Genomic DNA, 22,289 nt, shown 5'->3' with positions numbered 1-22,289 from the left:
AAAGTTCACTTCCTGTCAAACTTCCCAAAAATTCAACTTTCGCCATTTCAAACCTAATTTATCTACATACCTCTAATTCATGATTCGGACACTCTCTTAAGTCTAAATTCACCAAATAGAGCAAACGGAACCAACGAAACTCCACTCCAGAGTCGTCTTCACACAGTTCCAACAATGGTCAAAATCCTAGAACTTAAGCTTCCATTTTAGGGACTAAGTGTCCCAAATCATTCTGAAACCAAAAACAAAACCTCTAGACAAGTCATATAAGCAGAAAAAGATACGGGGAAAGTAGTTAATAGGGAATCAGGGCTATCACTCTCAATACTACTGGCTGGGTCGTTACATCCTCCCCCTCTTAAAATAATCGTTCATCCACGAACGAGTATGGAGACATACCTGAAGTGGTGAAAAGGTGAGGATAACGGTTGTGCATATCATGCTCGGTCTTCCAAGTCACCTCCTCGACCGGATGACCCCTCCGCTGAACCTTCACTGAAGCAAAGTTCTTTGATCTCAATTTCAAACCTGCCTGTCCAAAATTCCACCGACTCCTCAACATAGGATAGATCTTTGTCCAATTGGATTGAGCTGAAATCCAATATATGAGACGGATCACCGTGATATTTCCGGAGCATAGAGACATGATATATTATATGAACTCCTGCTATTCTGGGAGGCAAGGCAAGCTCACAAGAAACCTCCCTAACTCACTGCAATGCCTTGGATGGGCCAATTAACCTTAGGCTCAGCTTTCCCTTCTTCCCGAACCTCATAACACCCTTTATGGGTGAAACCCGGAGCAAGACCCCCTCTATAAACATTAATGCAACATTGTGAACCTTCTGATCCGCATAACTCTTCTGTCTGGACAAGGCTGTGCGAAGTCGATCCTAAATCACCTTAACTTTCTCTAAAGCATCCTGAACCAAGTCTATACCCAAAAACATAGCCTCGCCCGGCTTGAACCAACCTACTGAAGACTGACACCGCCTACCATACAGAGCCTCATACGGTGCCATCTGAATGCTTGACTGATAACTATTGTTGTAGGCAAACTCTCCAAGTGGCACGAACTGATCCCAAGAACCTCAAAACTCCATCACACACGCATGGAGCATATCCTCTAGTATTTGAATAGTGCACTCATACTGTCGATCCATCTGAGAGTGTAATACTATGATCAACTCAACTTAAGTACCTAACTCATGATGTACGGCCCTCCATAACCACTATGTAAAATGCATACCCCAATTAGAGATGATAGATATCGGCACACTATGAAGCTTGACAATCTAGCAGATATATACTCGAACCAGCTGCTCAGAAGAATTTGTAGTCATCACAAGAATGTAATAAGCTAACTTGGTCAGCCTATCCACAATCACCCAAACTACATCAAACTTCCCCTGAGTTCGTGGAAGCCCATCAACCAAATTCATAGTGATCCACTCCCATTTCCACTCTGAAATCTCTAACTTCTGAAGCAATCCACCCGGTCGTTGATGCTCATACTGCACCTGCTAGCAATTTAGACATCGAGCTACATATTCCACTATGTCCTTCTTCATTCTCCTCCAATAATAATGCTACCTCAAGACATGATAAATCTTCACGGCACCTGGATGAATGGAGTACCGGGAACTGTGATCCTCCTGGAGAATAAACTCACGTAATCTGTCTACATTGGGAACACATAGTCTTCCCTGCATCCTCAATGCACCATCATCACCAATTGTGACCTACTTAGCCTCACTGTGTTGAACCATGTCCTTAAGGACAAGCAGATGGGGGTCATCATACTGACGCTCCCTGATACGAACATAAAGAGAAGACCGAGAGACTACATAAGCCAAAACATGACTCGGCTCAAAAATATCTAATCTAACAAACTAGTTGGCTAAGTCCAGAACATCCAATGCTAATAGCCTCTCTGCTACTGGTAGATATGCTAAGCTCCCAAAACTCTCTGCCCTACAACTCAAGGCATTGGCCACCATATTGGCGTTCCCGTGATGATATAGAATAGTGATATCATAATCCTTAAGCAGCTCTAACCACCTCCGCTTACGCAAGTTAATATCCTTCTATTTGAAAAGATACTACAAGCTCTGGTGATCGGTGTAGATCTCACAAGGGACATCGTACAAATAGTGCCACCAAATCTTCAAAGTATGAACAATAGCTGCTAGCTTAAGGTTGTGGATAGGATAGTTATTCTCATTCACCTTCAAATGTCTGGACGCATAGGCAATCACCCGACTATCCTGCATCAACATCGTGCCGAGACCAATCTGCGACGCATCACCATAAATAGTATAAGACCCTGAACCTGTAAGCAATACCAATACTAGGGCTATAGTCAAAGATGTCTTGAGCTTTTGAAAGCTCTCATCACACTCCTCTGCCCATCTGAATGGAGCATCCTTCTGCATTAGCCTGGTCATAGGTGCGGCAATAGATGACAAACCCTCTACAAATCGATTGAATACCCCGCCAAACCAAGAAAACTCCATATATCTGTAGCTGAGGACGGTCTGGGCCAACTCTGCACTACTTCCACCTTCTTTGGATCCACCTTGATCCCCTCACTCGACGCTACGTGACCCAAAAATTCCACAAAATCTAGCAAGAACTCACATATTGAGAACTTTGCATATAACTTCTTTTATCTCAAGGTCTGAAGCACAGTCCTCAGATGCTGCTCATGATCCTCTTGACTCTGAGAGTATACCAGAATGTCGTCAATAAACACAATGATGAAAGAGTTAATATAGGGATGGGATACACTATGCATCAAATGCATAAATGTTGTTGGGGCGTTGGTTAGCCCAAATGATATCACAAGGAACTCGTAGTGACCATACCAAGTCTTGAAAGCAGTCTTACGGATATTTGGCTCTCGATTCTTCAACTAATGATAGATTTCATGCAAGTAAATCTTGGAAAACACTCTAGCACCCTATAACTGATAAAATAGGTCATCTATACGAGGCAATGGATACCTGTTCTTCACTGTAACATTGTTCAACTGGCGATAATCAATGCACATATGCATAGAACCATCTTTTTTCTTCATAAACAAGACTAGGGAAGCCCAAGGCAACACACTGGGTCGAATAAAGCCCTTATCAAGCAATTCTTGTAACTGTTCGTTTAATTCCTTCAACTCATGAGGAGCCATACGATATGGAGGAGTAGAGATGGGTTGAGTGCCCGGTAACAAATCAATACCAAAGTCGATATCGTTATCGGGCGGCATGCCCGGAAGATCAGCTGAAAATACTTCTAGGAAAGCCCTTACTACTAGGACTGACTCAATTGTAGGGGTATTAATACTGACATCTCTCACATAAGCTAGATACGTGTCACACCCTTTCTCAACCATTTGTTGAGCTTTAAGAAATGAAATAACTCTGCTTGGAGTATACTCTAAGGTACCTCTCCACTCTAATCATGGTAATCTTGGCATAGCCAGTGTTATGGTCTTGGTGTGGCAATCAAGAATAGCTTAATGGGGCGACAACTAGTCCATACCCAAATTCATATAAAAATCTACCATACTGAGTAATAATAGATCGGCTCTAGTCTCAAAACAACTAAGAACAACCAAACACGACCGATACACATGGTCAACAACAATGGAATCTCCCACAGGTGTAGATACATAAATAGGAGAACTCAAAGAATCATGAGATACGCCTAAATACGGGGAAAAATAAGATGAAATATAGGAACATGTGGATTCTGGATCAAATAAAACTGACGCATCTTGATGATAGACTCCAACAATACCTATAATAATAGAGTCGGATGCAACTGCCTTTGTACGAGCAAGAAGAGAATAATATCTGGCCTGGCCTCCCTCTCTAGGGAAACCTCTACCTGCCCGACCTCCACCTCGAGCTGGCTGAGCAGATGGAGTGGTAGTTGGTGTTGTAATCATAGCCTGAGGACCCGGTGGAGCACACGGTGCCTAAGAAATCTGTGGAGGTACACCCTTCCTAATTCTGAGGCAATCCCTCACTTTATGGAGAGTGTGACCACACTCAAAACAAGCTCTTGGAGGACATGACTTCTATGGCTAGCTCAGGCTAGGTCTGCTGGACTAACCGCTAAAAGCACCTTGTGCAGGAGGTATACTAGACACTAGCGGTGCATAATAAGGCTCCTGGGGCCTAGTAGTAACCGGAATACCTTTGACGGCTGGAAGTGCTAAATGAATAGGGTAACTCACAAAGCCCTTACCATGACGAACTGCAGATGTGGCACAAGTACCACTATAAGTGCCAGACTTTCGAGACCTCTTGGCCCTATCTCCTCTCTCTCCCAAGCAAGCATACCCTCCACTATCCTAGAAATACCCACGACCTGCTAGTATGAAATATCCATCTCCAACTCTATGGACATGCTAGGCCTGAAACTGGGGTGGAGCCTTTCGATAAACTGACGGGCCCTCTCTCGAACTATAGCAACCAAGACTGGTGCATGCGTAGCCAAATCACTAAAATGAATCGTATACTCTAACACAGTCATAGCACCCTGGCGCAACGGCTCAAAATCGGCACGCCATGCTTCTCTGAGACTCTAGGGAACATACTTCCTCAAAAATATATCCGAGAACCGAGTCCAAGTAAATGAAGCTGCCTCTGCCAGACTACCTAACTCATAAGCACGCCACCACTGATAGGCGGTTCCTCTAAGCTGGAACGTGGTTAAAAAAACCCACTCAACTTCACTACACCTATAGTACGGAAGATACGGTGGCACTCCTCAAGAAAACCCTAGGCATCCTCTGACATCAAGCCACTGAAAGTAGGAGGTTGGTACTTCTTGTACATCTCGAGCCTCAGCTACTGCTCCTCAGAAGCTATTGCCCTACCTCGGGCCAAACTGGGCCTACCGGCTATACTGATATAACCTCTAGAACCTGATCGACCTGAACCCTCTACTCTTGGGTGCCGGCGGTGGGAGTATGTCCTCCTCCCCCGGCCTGAGATATGGTAGGAACAAGTGGAATCAACCCTTCCTGAGCTAGAGTACCGAACATGCTCAGGAACTGTGCAAGGGTCTCTTAAAGAGCTGGTGAAGTAATAAGTATCTCAGGTGTCTGCGCTCCGACTGGAGCTATTGGTGGCTCATCTGTAGAAGCTCGTGCGGGTTCCCTGGGTGCACCACGTGGATGTCCTCGATCTCTACCCCAGCCTCGGCCCCGGCCTCTCGCAGTTCTAGTAGGGGCGCGGGTGCCTAGTCATCTGATCCGATTATACGTGTCCTCACCATCTATGAGAGAGTAGAAGAGAGAAGTTTAAAATTTTGATGTCAACAATTTTGCATGACAAGGAATCAAAAGAAGTGAAATTTTCCTACCAAATCCATAGCCTCCCAAAGATAAGTACAGACGTCTATGTACCAATCCACGAGACTGTATTAAACCTTCTTGTGACTCACGACACCTATGAAACTAGAGATCTGACACCAACTTGTCACGACCCAAATCTCCCTCTGTAAGACGTCGTGACGGCACCTAGTCACTACGACTAAATAGGCCTAAAAATTGCGGAATAATAGAAATGAAAATAGAGTATAACAACTAGACTGCAACAGATAACTATAAAACGATAAAGTGCCACTCAGCATGTACAAGTGACCCAACACTCAAGTATACACAGTATTCCCAAAACTCGAAAATCATAAGTCACAAGCTATAAAAGAAAACTAGTATCTCTATACACTAGAGTCAAAGAAAGTACGGAAAGGTAAACGGCATAGGAGTTAATAGAGGGGGACTCCGAGGTCTGCGAACGAGGGCAAATATATCTTGAAGTCTCCAAAATCTTGATGCTTACTGATAATGAGGTTGATAAGAGGTACATGGATCTGCACACAAAATATATGCAGAAGAGTATCATGAATAGACCACAACAGTACCTAGTAAGTTCCAAGCCTAACCTCGGTCGAGTAGTGACGAGGTCAGGTCAGCGCCCTATTGGTATATAATAAATAAGGCAGAAGAATATAGTAGTGTAATAAGAGACTAGAAATTTAACAAAGATAAAACCATAGAAAAATAGCGGCACAACACACAGGGATAAACAACAGGGGATCTCTCAAGATACCGTCTCGTTTTCCCAAAAGTAAATGTGCAGGGAGATCTCCCTAGGTACCTCCTCGTAGTATCAATAGTAAATGTGTAGGGAGATCTCCCGAGGTACTCCCTCATAGTCTCTAAAGTAAATGTGCAGGGGGGATCTCTCGAGGTACCGCTTCATAGTCCTAAAAGTAAATACACATCTCGAAAATGATAAATACAACAAATAACAACAAGAATTCTGCAGTTTAGACTAAGCATGCTGCACAGAGTTAAAATAAGCATTTAAGACATGTAGATATGTGATATTAGGCTAAATAGGATAACTACACATATTGGTATAATTCAATTAAGATGAAACAGGTTAATACTCAGTAAAAATTGGATTCTCAATAATTAGCTCATGTACGCACTCGTCACCTCACGTACACGACAGTCACATATCACAGAAGTATCACAACAGTATCAAATCCTAAGGGAATTTCCCCCACACAAGGTTAGGCAAGTCACTTACCTCAAACCAAGAACAATCAATAAGAATGCCTTTTCCATAATTTTTCGACGCCAAATGGCAAAAATCTAGCCAAAAGCAATTACATACCAAAAATATAACTATAAGAAACTAATCTAATTAAGGAAATCAAGACATTAGCAAGAAATTAGAAAATCGCCCCAAAAAGTCGACTCGGGCCCATGTCTCAGAATCAGGTAAAAGTCACAAAATACGAACACCCATTCACCCACGAGTTCACTCGTACTAAAATTACTCAAATCCTATGTCAAAATCCCAATCAAAATCCAAAAATTTAGTTGAAGATCTTTTCCTTTTTTTTTCCAAATTTCTCAACTCCAATCCGAAATTAAAGGATAGAATTAACGATTGATTAGTGGAATACAAACAAAAACAAGTGAAGAATCATAACTCAATTGATATTTCTATAAATCCCTCAAAATTTCGTCCAAATCTGAGCTCTCTATCTCAAGTTTTGGTAAAAATGGTTAAACCCTCGTTTGTGAAATGTTTATAAGTGCCCAGTGATCCCTTCTTCTCAAACGCGGAAGGACCCTCGCCTTCGCGAAGCACAAAATTGCTTCAGTCCAAAATTCTTCATCGCAAATGCGATGGCATAAATATGAATGTGAAGCTTACTCAAATCGACCCTACGCGAATGTGAGACCACCTTCGCGAACGCGTAGGCAAATTGCCTGGAGACTCAGTTGACCAGCTTTCTGTACGCGAACGCGGGACTTTGATCTTGTGCGCGTAGACTTACTACCATAGAGCTTCACAAGTGCGGGACCCTCATCGCGAATGCGAAGAATAAATCTTCTCCTGCATCCAGCTCCCCTTCACGAACGTGGTACTTCCCTCGCAAACGCAAAGAAGGAAACCAGCAACTGGAAACACCAGAAATTCTGCAACATCAACAAGTCCAATTTTAGTCCGTTAACCACCCGGAATCCACCCAAGGCCCCCGAGACCTCAACCAAATATACCAATAAGTCTTAATATATCATGCGAACTTAGTCGGAGCCCTCAAAACACATCAAACAACAACAAAAACATGAATCACCCTCCAATCCAAACTTAATGAACTTTAAAACTACAAATTTCTATAATTGATGCCGAAACCTATCAAATCATCTTCGATTGACCCCAAAATTTTCATACAAGTTATAATTGACATTACGTACCTACTCCAACTTTTGAAATCGAAATCTGACTCGGATCAAAAAGTCCACTTCCGGTCAAACTTCCCAAAAACTTCAATTTTTGCCATTTCAAGCCTAATTCAGCTACAGACCTCCAATTTACAATCCGGAGTCATCTTCACACAATTTTAACTACGGTCAAAATCCTAGAACTTAAGCTTCCATTTTAGGGACTAAGTTCCCCAAATCACTTTGAAACCAAAACCAGAACCTCCCGGCAAGTCACATAAGCAGCAAAAAAAAATGTGTGAAAAGCAGTAAATAGGGAATCAGGGCTAATACGCTCAAAATGGCCGGTTGGAACGTTACACCTTTTGTGTTTTATTTCTTATATTAACGCAACACCAGGGAACTCTTCATCATTTCATTTCCTAAAACCACGTCCTTCATTTTAAACGAAACATAAACAAAATAACTTCAAATAACTATTGGAACTATGATGTTGGCAACTTTCCCATAGTGGCATATCCTTTTCGATGAACAACTATTCTTGAATATTGAAGGCCTTTCGACTACCTGAATAGTCCTAAACCCTAAGTTAAGAAGAAAAGAGATGAGAGAAAACCCTATATCTCTAAATTTGGTCTCTATTGATTTATCAGTGGTTGATTTATGATAAGGAAGGGTTATTAGGTTAACACAGTGTTATAATCTAGAAGAAAGGATCTGACGGGTCACGGATCAGGGTGAGTAATTCAAATATGGAGTGGAAGTTTAGTCTGAGTATGCCATGTGTCTCATTCCGTCAAAGAAGGGCAACTGTAGAAGTTTAATGGACGGTATGGACTAATATAGCCAAAAAGTATAACGGGAACAAACTTATATAATAAAGTAAAGTAGAGGAGCATATATGGCCTTTTTCCGTTTTAAAAATATGTACAACTTAAATAATAGGGTATAAACTGAGTACCAGATGTAATTTCTATGGGCAGCTGCAACTGCAATTTGCAGTCTAGGATGCCATTCCATGCACAATTTTGCAAAAACATTAATATTTTCAATTATTTTCTTGTGATACAGCCAGTTGTCTAAGGTTTGACTTTTCATGTACTCGCTGTAAGCACGTGATTTTTGACCCTCCCCGGGAATTTTTACGCTCTTAGCTTAAAATATCTAATTTAGGACTAATAGAGCTATTTTAACTATTTTTTACTTTATCTCGTTGCAAAAAGAAAATTTCAAAAAAATATATATAAATTTTAGTTTATGTATTTCTCATAAACTTGAAAAATACAAAAATTGCACTTTATTTTTATACCTTATATAATTTCGAAAAAATACAAAAATAATAATTCTATTAAAGTTTTATAGGCATTTTTAACTTTGAAAAAATACAAAAATATTACCTCATATTTTATCTTAATATTTAAAAACGAAAATTACAAAAAATAGTTTTATTAATATTTTGTAGCTATTTTAAATCTTGAAAAATATTTAAAAAAGATATAGTTTTGTTTAAATACTAGTCTTATTTTTGGTAGTTATTTTGTTTACATAGGACTAGTTAAGCAACGTTTTCCTATTTCTCGGGTCCGGGCAAAAGAATAATATTCGGGTTCAAACTACCCGGTTTTAGGCCTAATTTTCGGACCTAGCCCATAATAAACCGTGTCCAGGACACATGGGGAACCCCACCACGCGTGGGGGACATAAGTCTCGAACCCCACCACGCGTGGGGCTCATTTTTCTTGACAAACCCATGCTAAATACACGGACAAAAACAAAGAAGGGAGGACTTCGGATTTTTTTTAAAAAAAAGGGGACTGTTCCTCCGTCTTCTTCCTCAAGAAAAATGAACGGAAACCCTACATCTGAGAAGGCATAAAACCAGTCCAAAAGAAAGAACCACCCCTCCCTCGGGTCCGAACGCCCCCTTCCTGCTTCATCCTCCCCGCAGCGACCAGCCAGTCCTACGCCCGGTCGTCACCCCGCCATAACTACCATCGTCGACCCTCCGTCAAAACCCAACCAGCCCGCCTCCATGAACGACCACCCAACTCCTCCATCGCCTACCACTGTCCAAACACCACCACCCTACTAATCAAACCACCATAACCTGCTGCCCAGTTCCGGCGGCCACGACCACCCCTCCAGTCCGTCGACCTCCATAACCGCTGCCCAGTTCCGTCGACCACGACCACTCCCCCATTGCTGCTGCTTCACGTTCTTCTTCGTCTATACTACCCAAACCAGTCGCGAACCACCCCCAGCGCACCAGCCTCGTCGTCGTTGCCCTTCGACTGCCGTTACCCGAAAAAAAAACAGTAGTTTCATCGCCTCCCTTCGAGCAGCAGTTGTGGCTGTGTTTGCTGCGTCGCATCACCCAAACAACCCACAGTCCGTCAAGGTCGTCGAAAGAGAGAGGATGAGTGTCGAGGTCATTGACAATCTTGGTTCGAGTCGTCGGTTCCGTTGAGGTCGTCGCTGTTCGTCGAGTCCGTCCGTTGAAGTCGATGTAGAGGTTTGGTCCCTGGTTCTATCCGTCTCTGTTTGTTCAGGTTAGTAAACTTCAAGCATTAGACAAGGAAATGTTACGGAATGTTCAAAAAAAAATGCAATATAAAAATTGGTATGGAAATTTTCTGCCTATGTTTCACTGTCTGCATTTTTGTTCATTTTCATGTTATGTTATTCTTGTTTATTTGATGTCGTTTAATTAAGTTGGACTAGTCGTACTATGACACAAGTTTGACATTAATCTGTTCGTCCTTTCCTTCGGTTAGTTCATTCGAAAAAATAGTATTAGGGCATGCTGTTACTACTATTGAAACACTCATTCACTAAACTCCTCTTATTAAACTTATAACAAGTCATGGGAATTTAATTGTAAAGAGGTCGTAAGTTTTAGTATTGTTAAAGACATAAAATGGCATCCTTTTAAAAAAATAAAAATAAATAAATAAATAAATATAATAGTAATAATAAAGAATAAAATGAGACGAGCCTCGCCGAATAAAAGGGACAAATTGCGAAGCCTTCACAAAATATGTGTATTAAATACTTAGATTCTGGGACGGGCCGTTTAGCAAATTTCGCGGCCCTACCAAAAAATAATAATGCGCTAGTTGCTTTAGGCGCGCCCTTAATAATGTTAACTCCCTAAACTCGGGTGCACATTTATGTGACCCAAATCCAAATCTCAACGAAATCGAAATGTGTCTTTAATCACGGGTACATGGACTGTGACGTGGTATGAGATGCATTTCCATGACGTTGCAAATTCCTTTTAAAAAAAATGAGAATGAGATGAGCCTCGCCAAATAAAAATACAAATTGCGGGGCCCTCAGTAAATACTTGTTTAAAATTACTTAGAATTCGGGAGGGTCGTTTAGCGAATTTCACGGCCTCCGCAAAATAATAACGCGATAGTCTCTTTAGGCGCGCGTTTAATAATTTACTTTCTTAAACTCGGGTGCGCATTTCATGCGACCCAAATCCAAATCTCAAAACATCAAATAAAATGCGTTCCGGATTGTGGGTGCATTTCATGTGACGCAGTCCAAAGACGTGTTTTAAGCGATGTTCACATTCTTGTAAAAACAATAATAATAAAGCGGTTAAAAGTTAAAATTTGCACATAAGTTCATATTGTATTAAAAATCAGATAAATAAGCCAAATATAACAGTTGAGCGACCGTGCTAGAACCACGGAACTCGGGAATGCCTAACACCTTCTCCCGGGTTAACAGAATTCCTTATCTAGATTTCTGGTACGCAGACTGTAATATAGAGTCATTATTTTCCTCGATTCGGGATAAAAATTGGTGACTTGGGACACCCTAAATCTCCCAAGTGGCGACTCTGAAATAAATAAGCAGATCCCGTTTCGATTGTCCTTTAATTGGAAAAAACTCCCTCTGCGCCCCCGGGCGCGGAAAAAGGAGGTGCGACAGCTCTGGCGACTCTGCTGGGGATCGAGCACCCAGAACCACTGGTTCAGGGTTAGAAATTCGAGCTTAGATAAATTGTTATATTTGGCTTTATCTGATTTTTTACATGTTTTAAGCCTAATGTGCTAAATGTTGCTTTTACCGCTTTGATATTATGTGAACTGTATATAAATTGTGCCGAAACCCATCTTCTCTCTGAGTCTTCTAAATCATGAAGAAGGGCGTACTTCGTATGACTTCTTTTCTGTATAGTGTCAAATCCCAATTTAGAACGAGGTTCGGATAAGTTGCTAAGCCGGTGAAGCTTCTGTATTCCCGGTACGCTGCCCCCCCTCGGCTCGAGCTGTCCGCTCGGGTAAGCCAGGTCTAGAACAAACACCCAGGTTCTGAACCTAGTATAACAAAGCCACATGCCGGATCCCTAGTAGGAACGTTTATTTGCATCATGTGCATTTGACTTAGGGGACTCAACACAGGGGTTGGGTCCGTCTAGGACAAGCAACCTGAAAATAATAGACCATCTTATGACATCCTATGTGCTACATGTTGTATTCAGTCAAGGGCAAATGGGTCATTTGGTCATTTCCAGCATGATGTTATTTTAATCAAAGCATGAGGAACATTTGCGGAATCCAAGAAGCCTTGGAATTCCCTATGTCCCCCACGCTTGCTTTTTGGGAAAACACATGGGGAACATTTGTGGAATCCAAGAAGCCTTGGAATTCCCATATGTCCCCCACGCTTCATATGTTGGAAAAAGCGCATGGGGAACATTTGTGAAATCCAAGATGTCTTGGAAATCCTTATGTTTCTCATGCCACATTTTGAAAACAACAATAAATATAAAAAAATAAAAATACATATAAAAACAAGGCATGAAAATTCAAAAGATTTTGTATGTTGTCATCATTTTCCACAAATTTGAAAATCGTGAAAAGATGAGGAAATGACAGTGTAGAGATATAACTACTTATTTTTAGAAAGAGAAAAAAAACGCAAATGTCCAAGTAGTGTCGAAACTCTGCCGAAATTTTGAGAAATAAAAATAAAAAATATGTCTTATTAGTTTGTTTTATTAAAGCAAAGGAAAAGTAGAAAAAATAATCATTGTTTTGCCATAAAAGTTTGTCTTGCCATAAAAATGAAAAAAAAGAGTCTTGTTTTTAAAATATGTGTTATTTATTTGTTTATGAAAATGACAAAATTAAAATAATCCAAAAAATATTTTCTCCATTATTGACTTCTTTAGGAAGTCTTTCTAACTGTTTTCAAAAAATAATATAATATATATAAAAAAAAACAAATCCAAAAATAGTTTGATTCTTTTTTCAAAATTGAAAAGAAAATTCAAAATTCAAAAAAAAACATTTTGAGAAGCATTTCTTTTATTAAAAGCAAAATTCCGAAAAATATTTTCTTCTTCTTCTTTAGAATAAAAAAAAAGCAAATGAAAATTCAAAAAATATATCTTAGAAGTGTTTCTTTTAAAAAAGAAAATCAATCAAAAAAATAATATTTTTTTTGCTTCTTTTAAAGTAGTTCTTTTAAACGAAAATTCAAAAAAAGGTTAGTTCATCTTCTTATTATTATCTGCCTACTTATTCTTATTTGACCGAACTACGCGGGTTTGATTCTCACCGGATGTGAGATACGTAGGCAACCCTCATCGGGTCCAACCCCACCTTCTCAAAAAGAAGGAATGTTTTATGTTTTTCGTTAATTTGTTTGTTTGTTATGAATGAAAAATAATAGTCTATTTGATTGTTGTGAAAAAAGAATAATAATAAAAAATATAGAAAACGGAAAAGGGTCCTCTCAAAAATAGTTTATTCGCCCGAACTACGCGGGTTTGATTCTCACCGGATGTGAGATACGTAGGCAACCCTCATCGGGTCCAACTCCCCTTTCCATTTTACCAATAATGATATACCATAAAGCATATATGTACACACATGTATATAAATACATATACTGTTTGTTTTGTTTTCCAAGATTTTTGTTTAGAGTCAAAATAAAGGTTTCTGTTTTGGCCTAAAAGGTCACCTTAATAAATGTGCAGGATGAGCACAGAGAAAAATGAACCATTCTCGGCCCTCAGCGAGGTCCCCCTACAACTCCACATGTGGTGGAATGATTTGGAAGCCAATAGCAAAGAGGTAGTAGGAAGAATATTGGGAGGTTTTGTAAATTTGTTGGGCGTTAGGCCAAGGACAGATATTCTTGAAGCTCTAATACCATTTTGGGACCCAACCCGCAATGTATTCCGTTTTGTTGACTTTGAACTTTCACCAACACTTGAGGAAGTCGCCGGATATGCGGGATTGAATGAGAGGTTAAGAGGGCAATATTTGCTTTCGCCAAGGCCAGTGTCTCCGCATGCGTTTCTGGATCTACTAAGCATTAGTCGGAAGGTACAACATGACGATTTATCGAGAGGATATTGTGATCTCCATTTCTTGTATCAGCGGTACGGAACCCCGCAGGGTTTTGAGGAACCGAACCTTGGGTTAACTCACGGAGGGAACAGAAACAAATGGGAAGCAAGACGTACTTTGGCTTTTATCACAGCATTCTTGGGAGTCATGGTCTGTCCAAGGAAGGATAAAAAGATAGAGATAGGTCTGGTAGGGATGGCCGACGTGGCAATCAAAAGAACCAATAGTACTGTGGTTCCTTTGATTTTGTCCGAAATCTACCGGGCTCTGACTATATGCCGAGAAGGAGGCAAGTTCTTCCAAGGTTGCAACCTGTTACTTCAGCTATGGATGCAGGAACATCTCCATCACCGAGTAGGATACATGAACCACGGGTTGACCGAGAGGAATTGTATCAGCGGATTCAAGAAGCGCATGACAGGCGCCAGATTTCCTGAAGGCGTCGAAGCATGGTTTACACGGTTAAGGTCAACAACAGCTGACCAAATTGAATGGGCATTCGGTTGGTTGGCTGATACTGAGGTGATCTACATGTCGGCTGAAGAATGTCATGTTCTCTTAATAGGCCTTCGCAGCATCCAGCCATATGCCCCTCATCGGGTATTACGACAATTGGGCAGGTTTCAAGTAGTCCCTACTGACGAAGACATGAGCAAGCATGCCTTAGAATTAAGCCCGGGAGTCATATTCCCCGAGGGGAAGATTAGAAAACTGTGGCATGAATGTAGATTCTTGGAGCCCAAGACCATGGTGCGAGAACTAGCCAAAGGTGAGGTAGACCCAAAGTACGATGCTTGGTTCGAAGGAAGGTTTCAGATTCGGCAAAGACCTGCTAAAAGGGCACACGTCCAACACTTCACAGATGATTCGCAAGAGCAATGGGGATGGTTAAAAAGGGAGGAAGGTTACCGGGTTGAAATCGGGAAGCTAAAGCAACAAGTCGAAAGACTTACATTCGAGAACAATGTGCAAGCCGCTTCGGAGCAGGCTGAAAGAAACAAGCTAGCCCAAGAAAACCAAATCTTGAAGGCCCGCCTTCACCAAGACAGTAAGAGTGACGTTGACCGACAGAAGCGTCGCTCTGACGAAAGATTGATAGCAAGTTTGAGAAGTCAGGTCATCCAGAGCCAAGAAGAATTAGAACAATCAGAAGCATGCATAGCAAGGATGAAGGTCAGATGGGCAAGGCACACAATGGCCCGGAAGCAGCGTTTGCAACAGGTCATAAGGGATTATGAGATGAGCATCGGAATATTGAGGGAGACGAACTCCACTCTACATGATCGGATCGTCAAACAAGCACGAGATGCCCAAGCCGACAGAAGGCGATGTTACGATGCAATGACCAGAATGGAAAGACAAATGGAGATATTCCAGGATCAGCTTGCCAACAATGCGCAAACACTGGGGTTGAAGAACCGACAGATAAGGCATTTGTTCGCAGAAAGGGACAACATTCGAGGAAGGATCGACGAGATTGGGCATTACATCTACATGAGATGCCTGGCATGCGAGCAAATGCCTCGGAAGACCCTCCTTGTTTCCATCATGGGTTGCGTCCACCGAATCATGAATGAGTTGAAAGGTCTGCAGAGAGACCTCACACCAAGGGCCGCGGAAAGGCCGAATGATGCCTCGCGGGCCCCTAAGTTGGAAAATTAATCTTTGGTTGAGTCTTGTTTATTTGGTTTTGTTGTTTTTCCATATGTTGTTTTCTTTTCTTTTAGTCAAAACGGCTTAAGAACTGTGGAGTCTGTACTATTGCTATTCCTTGCTTGAAGTAATTTGTAATAGCAAAATTTTGAGAATGAATTTAACGATTTCACAAGAATTTTGTGTTTCTTTACTTTAAGGCAGAACTACGCCTGGTCTGATTCACGCGGGGACGTGATACGTAGGCAATCCCCATAAGATTCGACCGCTTTTAATAAATAAAGAAAAATGTAAATAAAATAAAACGCGGGGTTTCGCAAAATACTTTAAAAACAAACGAATGAACAAATCGGGATGACGCATGTGGTTTGAAGCAAAGCATGTAGAAACGGTTAACTGCTTAGGTGCTTTGCATCCTCTATGTGTTATGATCAAATCTGTTAAGCTCTAACACTAACAAAGTTTGTTGTTGTCTGACATAAGACAGTTAGTTGTTAAAGAATTCTGGCAACACATTCATACCAAACCAGATCCAAAGGACCGGTGGCAACAAGCATGACTACTTCTGAGAATAGTAATGAGGAAGAAAGGCCGATGAGCCAGTTGCTAAAAGAGGCAATGGAAAAGATTGAAAGGATGGGACTAGAGATGCATGCAATGCAGCTAGCCCTGGCCAAAACGCAAAAGAGCCCTGAGACACTGGGACACGTGCCGGAGTACCCTCACTCTGGCCCTTCCACAAGCCACCCAAATCCCCTCTATCATCAAGAAAGAATCCCTCATGATTCCCAAGCTCCACCACCCCATCAACCTCTCCCAACACCTAATATTCCCATTTTTGTGGGACCTGCATCAGCCCCTTTGCAGCGAACGACCAGTGAGCCATTGTTTCAGGCTCACGATACACAATACTATCCCCCTGAGCCTACATTCCGCGCACCGGAACCACAGGCTTACAATCCCCATCTGGAAGTACCGGCAGAAGATGAGAAGCCGGTTAAGGCCCCTGAACAGGATGAAGTGTTGAGAAAGTTCAAAAGCCTGGAGCAATCCTTCAGGAACTTACACGGGATGGGCAATCAAGTCAGCATGGCATACAAAGATCTGTGCCCTTTCCCAGATGTCCAACTCCCGGCTGGGTTCAAGATGCCCAAGTTTGATTTATATGAAGGGCACGGTGATCCCATGGCCCATTTGCGGGGATTCTGTAGCAAAATGAGAGGGGCAGGAGGCAAGGATGAGCTTTTGATAGCTTATTTCGGCCAAAGTCTGAGCGGATCTGCATTGGAATGGTATACCAGGCAGGATTTCAGCAGGTGGTACACGTGGGATGACCTGGCGCAGGCTTTTGCAGGTCATTTCCAATACAATCTGGAGATAGTCCCTGACCGTCTCACGTTATTGAGAACTGGGAAGAAACCCGGGGAAAGTTTTCGCGAGTTCGGGTTCCGCTGGAGAGAACAAGCAGCTAGGGTCGATCCTCCCATGAGAGAGGGAGAGATGGTAGACTACTTTTTGCAGACATTGGATCCAACCTACTTTGGTCACTTGGTGACAACGGTTGGAAAATCTTTCAACGAGGTGGTCAAAATAGGGGTCATGATAGAAGAAGGTTTGAGATCGGACAAGATCTTAAACTATTCGGCACTTAAGGCCACAACCCAGGCTATTCAAAGCGGCACGGGAGGTGCGCTAAGAAGAAAGAAAGAAGAGGTTGCCACGATCGAGGCAGGCAGTTGGTCCAGGGCTGGCAGGCCGCACTACAACCAACCCAGGCCTCACAGGTCAAACTACCCATACAACCCACCACAAAATTTCTATCCACCTCGAGAACCACATTGTTCCGTACACCAAGCCCAGGTATACACTCAGCCTCCGGTTCGCCCACAATGGCGCGCACCGGCTCCCCAGAACATATATGCACCACCACAAAACACTTACCCTCCACCAAGGGCATATAGAAATCCTTCAGGGGCAGGTTTCCGGGGAAATCCAGATGCCAGAAATGACAGGTTGCGGAAGCAAAGAACCTTCACCGAACTGGGAGAAACCTACACCGCTGTGTTCCACAAGCTGCGGCAAATTAGGTTTGGTTAGTCCTGTCCATACTCGGGAACCAAATCCCCCGCCTCAGAATTTGGATCGTTCAATCAGTTGTGAATACTGTTCAGGGATGCTCGGGCACGACACCGAGAAGTGCTGGAAGTTAAGGCATGCCATACAGGATCTTATTGACACCAATAAGATCGAGGTCCAGACACCAGAGGCTCCTAACATCAACCAAAACCCACTGCCAGCGCACCACGAAACTCACGTGATTGAGTTGGTGTGTGAGGGAGGAGAATTAAGAAAACCCTCACAAACAGTGATGATGATCCAAGCTGCCCCAAAAGAAGTCTTAACCAGTGGAGGAACAAATGTACAGTCGCAGGGAGAAGGTGTCAAGCCGGTAGTATTATGGGGGAAGAACCCGTCCGTCATAGCAAGCAAACCCGAGCCAAGTAAGTTGGTAATACCAGGGATCCTGCCCACACCGGCGGTCGTGTTGAAAGGGGTATGTAGAGAACGGGTAACCATAAAGCCGGTGGTCCAACTGCCTATGCTTGACAGCAGGGCTGTGCCCTGGAAATATGAAAAAGCAGTGGTGACGTACCAAGGAAAACAGGTGGAAGAAGTCAGTTGTGAAGCGCAAGGGCTGACCCGATCAGGTCGATGTTTTGTTCCGGTGGAGTTAAGAAAAACCAACCCAGTGGCAACCAAGAAGCCAGTGTCAGAGGAAGAGGCTGAAGACTTCCTGAGGAAGATGAAAGTGCAAGACTATTCTGTGGTTGAGCAGCTGAGAAAAACGCCTGCCCAGATCTCACTATTGTCATTACTCCTCCATTCCGAGGAACATCGCAGGGCCCTGTTAAAGATACTGAACGAGGCCCATGTACCCAGTGAGATTTCCGTAAACCACCTGGAAACCATTGCCAGCAAGATTTTCGAGGTGAACAGGGTAACATTCTCAGATGATGACCTGCCGGTGGAAGGTACGGAGCATAACAAAGCTCTATATCTAGCTGTCAAATGTGAAGACTCGGTGGTAACTCGAGTATTGGTGGATAACGGCTCAAGCGCCAATATTTGTCCATTATCCACCCTGGACCAGTTAAAGATTGACCGTGGAAGAATCCGGGAGAATAGCATCTGTGTCCGGGGGTTTGACGGAAACGGAACAGCCACTGTGGGGGATGTCGTACTTGAACTGACCATTGGCCCGGTCCTATTTACCATGGAATTCCAGGTGTTGGACGCCACGGTATCTTACAACTTGCTGTTAGGACGACCTTGGATTCATGCGGCTAAAGCGGTGCCTTCCACCCTACATCAGACAGTGAAGTTCGAGTGGGAAAGACAAGAGGTCGTGTTGCACGGCGAGGATACAACATGCACCATGGGCGGAACCATTGTGCCTTTCATAGAGACCACTGATGACAAGGGTCCCTGGGTCTACCAGATTCTCGATACAGGGTCGGCCAACAAAATTTCTGAAGGAGAAATCATCCCGCACCCTAGGGTAGCTGCCGCAACAGTCATGATGGTATCGGAGATGCTGGGTAACGGATTTGTGCCGGGAAAAGGCCTGGGAGTTGAACTTCAAGGGATAGTCCAACCTGTTTCCCTTCCTAAGAATCTGGAAACCTTCGGGTTGGGGTTCAAACCAACCGCAGCAGACAGGAAGGAGGCGCGAAGAATGAAGAAGAAGGTCTGGTTTCTGCCTAAACCAGTGCCACGCCTCTCAAGGTCTTTTGTTAAAGCAAGTGCCAAGGGGTCAGCGATCCCAAAGGTTCGAGGACCTTTGATCGGTATAAATGAAGACCTCAATCAGAGTTTTGAGAGGCTATTTGCGGATGTCAGTATGGTGGAAGCTGGAGAAGGTTCCAGCAGAGCAGAGATACAATTTGTGGGGCCTGAGGCCAAGATCAACAATTGGACGGTTACTCCTCTTCCTGTCCGAGGGGAGTCTTGGTAGTAGGCTTTGATTAATGTTTTGTTTGTTTGTTTGTTTGATCGGATTATTCAAGGGTGTAATCCCAATTTTACTTTCGTTTTGTAAAAGTGTGAACCCTTTTTATCCTGCAAATTTAATAAAGTTCTTTTCTTTTGTCCCATTTTAATTTCTGGTTTTGTTCTTTTTCTTTCTGAACAGTTCTCTTTTTACTGGTCCTAATGACATGGCATGCACAGCGGATCTTCGACCTAGTCTAATAAATCAATCTGAATCTGACTCAATGATGCAAGAGGTCGTTTGTGATAATGAATCCGAATGTGACGAAAGGGAAGCCTTCGAAGAAATAAATCGAGAACTATGCCAATTTGAAGAGAAACCCAAGCCTAACCTAAATGACACTGAGGCTGTGAACCTAGGAGACGCTGATAACATCCAAGAGACCAAAATTAGCATCCACATTGAGCCGAATGTCAAAGCAGAATTGATCAAAACTCTCAGGGAATTCAAAGATGTTTTTGCATGGTCATATGATGATATGCCTGGATTGAGCACCAATTTAGTGGTTCACAAATTGCCCACTGACCCGGCATACCCTCCGGTCAAGCAAAAACTAAGGAAATTTAAAACAGAAATGAGTGTAAAGATCAAAGAAGAAGTGATTAAGCAATTACAATCGAAGGTCATTCGGGTCACTCGGTATCCCGAATGGTTGGCCAATGTGGTACCAGTCCCAAAGAAGGATGGAAAAATCAGGGTGTGCGTCGACTATCGCAACCTCAACAAAGCAAGTCCCAAGGACAATTTCCCGTTACCCAACATTCATATCCTGATCGATAATTGCGCTGGGCGCGAGATCGGATCCTTTGTAGATTGCTATGCGGGTTATCATCAGATCCTAATGGACGAAGAGGATGCTGAGAAGACAGCGTTTATTACGCCATGGGGAACCTACTGCTATCGGGTAATGCCGTTCGGTTTAAAGAACGCTGGGGCAACGTACATGCGAGCAATGACTGCTGTGTTTCATGACATGATACACAAAGAAATAGAGGTGTACGTCGATGATGTGATCATCAAATCTTGGCGTCAGGAGGACCATGTGGCAGACCTAAGGAGATTTTTCCAAAGACTCCGGAGGTATGATATCAAGCTTAACCCGGCCAAATGCGCATTCGGGGTTCCATCAGGAAAGTTGCTAGGATTCATCGTCAGTCGACGGGGGATTGAGTTAGACCCATCCAAAATTGAATCCATCCGAGACTTGCCACCGCCAAGGAACAAAACAGAGGTAATGAGTTTGCTGGGTAGACTCAATTACATCAGCAGGTTCATCGCTCAACTCACAGCAACTTGTGAGCCCATATTTCGGCTACTGAGAAAGGATGCTGCAGAAGGTTGGACGACAGAGTGTCAAGAGGCTTTCGACCAAATCAAAGGGTATCTGTCTAATCCACCCGTGTTGGTCCCGCCTAAGCCCGGGAAACCCCTAATCCTTTACCTGACAGTCTTGGAAAATTCATTTGGTTGTGTACTGGGGCAACATGATGACACAGGAAGGAAGGAGCAGGCCATCTACTATCTTAGCAAGAAATTCACAGTGCATGAGGTCAAGTACACTCAACTCGAGAAAACATGCTGCGCCCTAACTTGGGTAGCTCAGAAGTTGAAGCACTACCTGTCTTCATATACTACTTATCTCATATCCCGCTTGGACCCATTGAAGTATATCTTTCAGAAACCTATGCCCACGGGAAGGTTGGCAAAGTGGCAAATTCTGCTCACAGAGTTTGATATCATCTACGTAACGAGGACGGCCATGAAAGCCCAGGCACTGGCAGACCATTTGGCAGAGAATCCCGTTGACGAAAAATACGAGCCCTTAAGAACGTATTTTCCTGACGAAGAGGTGATGCACACGACTGATTTGGAATTACCTGAGGAACCGGGTTGGAAGCTTTTCTTCGATGGAGCTGCAAACGCAAAAGGAGTTGGAATAGGAGCAGTACTCATTTCTGAAACAGGACGGCATTATCCTGTTACGGCTCAACTGCGCTTCTATTGCACCAACAATATGGCCGAATATGAGGCTTGCATTCTGGGTTTGCGCCTGGCTGCCGACATGTTTGTCCAAGACGTCTTGGTCTTGGGAGACTCGGACCTCTTGATACATCAAATTCAGGGAGAATGGGAAACACGAGATCTAAAACTCGTACCATACCGACAATGCTTGCATGATCTGAGCAAGAAATTTCGATCGGTAAAGTTCAAACATATCCCGAGAGTTCACAATGAGGTTGCGGATGCCTTAGCCACCTTAGCATCAATGTTGCACCACCCTGACAAACTGTATGTTGATCCTCTACACATCCAGGTCCGTGATCAGCACGCCTACTGCAATGCCGTAGAAGAAGAAGCAGATGGCGAACCCTGGTTTCATGATATCAAGGAATACCTTAGGATGGGGATATATCCAGAACATGCTTTTGGGGACCAAAAAAGAGCCCTTCGGCGT

Source organism: Nicotiana sylvestris, chromosome 2 (assembly GCF_000393655.2).
Source record: "Nicotiana sylvestris chromosome 2, ASM39365v2, whole genome shotgun sequence".
Taxonomy (NCBI): domain Eukaryota; kingdom Viridiplantae; phylum Streptophyta; class Magnoliopsida; order Solanales; family Solanaceae; genus Nicotiana; species Nicotiana sylvestris.
This window is presented reverse-complemented; position numbering follows the sequence as displayed.